At 33.4% G+C, this 4470-nt stretch overlaps 1 long non-coding RNA gene across 1 annotated transcript; it reads left to right on the top strand.

The window, feature by feature from the left end:
* The first annotated feature begins 378 nt into the window (after positions 1 to 378).
* On the top strand, positions 379 to 4382 carry LOC116850907. The gene is made up of 3 exons (XR_004379475.1): positions 379 to 534; positions 995 to 1097; positions 4345 to 4382. It is a non-coding gene; the product is annotated as an uncharacterized LOC116850907 (long non-coding RNA).
* The last annotated feature ends 88 nt before the right edge of the window (positions 4383 to 4470 follow it).

Below are 4470 nucleotides of genomic sequence, written 5' to 3'. Positions count from 1 at the left end.
AGTATTATTACTTTTTTATTTGATTGCTTTTTAATTTATTCGGTTATTATTTAATTATTGCTATTACGCATAGGAAAATAACTCGGGCGTGCCGTTACGACAATTACTTTACCTTGTCTTTAATTAGTTATTATCGCCGTTGTCCAATTATTGTTATTCATTGTTAACAATAATAACGAAATAATGATGATCAAATAATCGGTAATAACAATATCTGGATAATGGCTCTAACAAAAACTCTAAGCTCCACAAAGGCTAGGTAAACCGACCTTCGTAACGGCTGCTCGGGCTGTTGACTGAGCGGCGCTGGGAGTGGGGAGGGGGGGGAGAGCGCGCGGCCAGGCGCGCGTCACGCCATAACACTATCAGCCGCCGAGGCGAGCGCATCGCGGGAGCTGCCGCGTTATTTTCTAAATTATTTCGCGCCGATTTTTGATACCGCATTTTGACTTCGTCACAATTAAGGCAATAATTAACACAATTTGAGACGCATACTTATCACGCGAGCAGATGTTGTGGGCTTTACCGCAGCAGGTAATTACGGCGTTTCATTTACTTTTTTACTTATTAGATAGAGAAACGTTACGATCGAGTTCCTCAATACCGATCAAATATTATCATCATCCATTTATTATTTGAATATTATTATTTCTTTATACGGTTGTCATTTAACTATTTTTATTACGTATTGGGAAGTAACTCGAGCGTGCCGTTACGACGATTTCCTTATCTCGTCTTACTGTCGTGTGTAATTAATTAATACTACCAGACATTATTATACGGTAGTCGATCAGACATTATTATCATCGCCTTATAATTAATCAGGAATTATTACTTCTTTATTCGGCTATCGTTTAATTATTTTTTGTTGCGCATTGGGGAGGAATTCGAACGTGCCGTTACAATTTATCTTCACCGTCTTGCTGTCGCGTATAACTATTTGATACTAATTTATTAAATCATTAATTGATATTAAATTAAATTTCTGTCATAGATATCTAATAGAGAAGAAGCAGTCGCGTGGCTCTAGAGGATGTGATACCTGGGAGATGCCGCGCCGGAGGATTCGGCTCGAGCCTGGCAGAGTTGGCGCGAAGGTGAGTTCCACTGATTTAAATTCGTAATTAGAAATCCTATTAAACTGGAAATTCTTTTGTTTGGAATCAAGTTCCTTAATGCCACCATTGTCATGTGTAATATTAAATTAAATGTGCTTTCAAAATACAAAAATGTGCTTTTGAAATACAAAAAAATAGACTTTTAAAAAAAGGTGCGCTAAGTTCTCGAAGCGCACTTAATCAGTAAAATCAACTATTTCTTTAAAACTATTGTTATATATGATATAGAACTCTAGAACTATTGTAAAACAAACCGGAACTCTAAAGAAATAGTTAATTTAAATAGTTTTTTTGATTAGGTGCGCTGCGAGAACTTAGCGCACCTTTTTTTAAAAGTCTATTTTTTTGTGTTTAATGACCGGAACTATTGAAAATTGTTGCAAAGAGCTCTAGAACTTTTCAAGAAAGTATCAGAACTGCAAAAAAAATGGCACATTTTGAAATATGGTGTGCCAAGACTTGGCGCACCATATTTCAAAATGTGCCATTTTTTTTGCAGTTCTGATACTCTCTTGAAAAGTTCTAGAGCTCTTTGCAACAATTTTCAATAGTACCGGTCATTAAATACAAAAAAAAGACTTTCAAAAAAAGGTGCGCTAAGTTCTCGCAGCGCACCTAATCAAAAAAACTATTTAAATTAACTATTTCTTTAGAGTTCCGGTTTGTTTTACAATAGTTCTAGAGTTCTATATCATATATAACAATAGTTTTAAAGAAATAGTTGATTTTACTGATTAAGTGCGCTTCGAGAACTTAGCGCACCTTTTTTTAAAAGTCTATTTTTTTGTGTTTAATGACCGGAACTATTGAAAATTGTTGCAAAGAGCTCTAGAACTTTTCAAGAAAGTATCAGAACTGCAAAAAAAATGGCACATTTTGAAATATGGTGTGCCAAGACTTGGCGCACCATATTTCAAAATGTGCCATTTTTTTTGCAGTTCTGATACTCTCTTGAAAAGTTCTAGAGCTCTTTGCAACAATTTTCAATAGTACCGGTCATTAAATACAAAAAAAAGACTTTCAAAAAAAGGTGCGCTAAGTTCTCGCAGCGCACCTAATCAAAAAAACTATTTAAATTAACTATTTCTTTAGAGTTCCGGTTTGTTTTACAATAGTTCTAGAGTTCTATATCATATATAACAATAGTTTTAAAGAAATAGTTGATTTTACTGATTAAGTGCGCTTCGAGAACTTAGCGCACCTTTTTTTAAAAGTCTATTTTTTTGTGTTTAATGACCGGAACTATTGAAAATTGTTGCAAAGAGCTCTAGAACTTTTCAAGAAAGTATCAGAACTGCAAAAAAAATGGCACATTTTGAAATATGGTGTGCCAAGACTTGGCGCACCATATTTCAAAATGTGCCATTTTTTTTGCAGTTCTGATACTCTCTTGAAAAGTTCTAGAGCTCTTTGCAACAATTTTCAATAGTACCGGTCATTAAATACAAAAAAAAGACTTTCAAAAAAAGGTGCGCTAAGTTCTCGCAGCGCACCTAATCAAAAAAACTATTTAAATTAACTATTTCTTTAGAGTTCCGGTTTGTTTTACAATAGTTCTAGAGTTCTATATCATATATAACAATAGTTTTAAAGAAATAGTTGATTTTACTGATTAAGTGCGCTTCGAGAACTTAGCGCACCTTTTTTTAAAAGTCTATTTTTTTGTGTTTAATGACCGGAACTATTGAAAATTGTTGCAAAGAGCTCTAGAACTTTTCAAGAAAGTATCAGAACTGCAAAAAAAATGGCACATTTTGAAATATGGTGTGCCAAGACTTGGCGCACCATATTTCAAAATGTGCCATTTTTTTTGCAGTTCTGATACTCTCTTGAAAAGTTCTAGAGCTCTTTGCAACAATTTTCAATAGTACCGGTCATTAAATACAAAAAAAAGACTTTCAAAAAAAGGTGCGCTAAGTTCTCGCAGCGCACCTAATCAAAAAAACTATTTAAATTAACTATTTCTTTAGAGTTCCGGTTTGTTTTACAATAGTTCTAGAGTTCTATATCATATATAACAATAGTTTTAAAGAAATAGTTGATTTTACTGATTAAGTGCGCTTCGAGAACTTAGCGCACCTTTTTTTAAAAGTCTATTTTTTTGTGTTTAATGACCGGAACTATTGAAAATTGTTGCAAAGAGCTCTAGAACTTTTCAAGAAAGTATCAGAACTGCAAAAAAAATGGCACATTTTGAAATATGGTGTGCCAAGACTTGGCGCACCATATTTCAAAATGTGCCATTTTTTTTGCAGTTCTGATACTCTCTTGAAAAGTTCTAGAGCTCTTTGCAACAATTTTCAATAGTACCGGTCATTAAATACAAAAAAAAGACTTTCAAAAAAAGGTGCGCTAAGTTCTCGCAGCGCACCTAATCAAAAAAACTATTTAAATTAACTATTTCTTTAGAGTTCCGGTTTGTTTTACAATAGTTCTAGAGTTCTATATCATATATAACAATAGTTTTAAAGAAATAGTTGATTTTACTGATTAAGTGCGCTTCGAGAACTTAGCGCACCTTTTTTTAAAAGTCTATTTTTTTGTGTTTAATGACCGGAACTATTGAAAATTGTTGCAAAGAGCTCTAGAACTTTTCAAGAAAGTATCAGAACTGCAAAAAAAATGGCACATTTTGAAATATGGTGTGCCAAGACTTGGCGCACCATATTTCAAAATGTGCCATTTTTTTTGCAGTTCTGATACTCTCTTGAAAAGTTCTAGAGCTCTTTGCAACAATTTTCAATAGTACCGGTCATTAAATACAAAAAAAAGACTTTCAAAAAAAGGTGCGCTAAGTTCTCGCAGCGCACCTAATCAAAAAAACTATTTAAATTAACTATTTCTTTAGAGTTCCGGTTTGTTTTACAATAGTTCTAGAGTTCTATATCATATATAACAATAGTTTTAAAGAAATAGTTGATTTTACTGATTAAGTGCGCTTCGAGAACTTAGCGCACCTTTTTTTAAAAGTCTATTTTTTTGTGTTTAATGACCGGAACTATTGAAAATTGTTGCAAAGAGCTCTAGAACTTTTCAAGAAAGTATCAGAACTGCAAAAAAAATGGCACATTTTGAAATATGGTGTGCCAAGACTTGGCGCACCATATTTCAAAATGTGCCATTTTTTTTGCAGTTCTGATACTCTCTTGAAAAGTTCTAGAGCTCTTTGCAACAATTTTCAATAGTTCCGGTCATTAAATACAAAAAAATTTGCTTTATGTTGCAGAGACGAAGCAGACGACCAGCCAACTCTTAGGGGTTGCTGCACTATTTCTTTAAAACTATTGTTATATATGATATAGAACTCTAGAACTATTGTAAAACAAACCGGAACTCTAAAGAAATAGTTAAT

This window comes from Odontomachus brunneus, unplaced genomic scaffold (genome assembly GCF_010583005.1).
Source record: "Odontomachus brunneus isolate Ranch 3 - 2012 unplaced genomic scaffold, Obru_v1 Obru_scaffold_159, whole genome shotgun sequence".
Classification (NCBI taxonomy): Eukaryota; Metazoa; Arthropoda; class Insecta; order Hymenoptera; family Formicidae; genus Odontomachus; species Odontomachus brunneus.
This window is presented reverse-complemented; position numbering and strand designations above follow the sequence as displayed.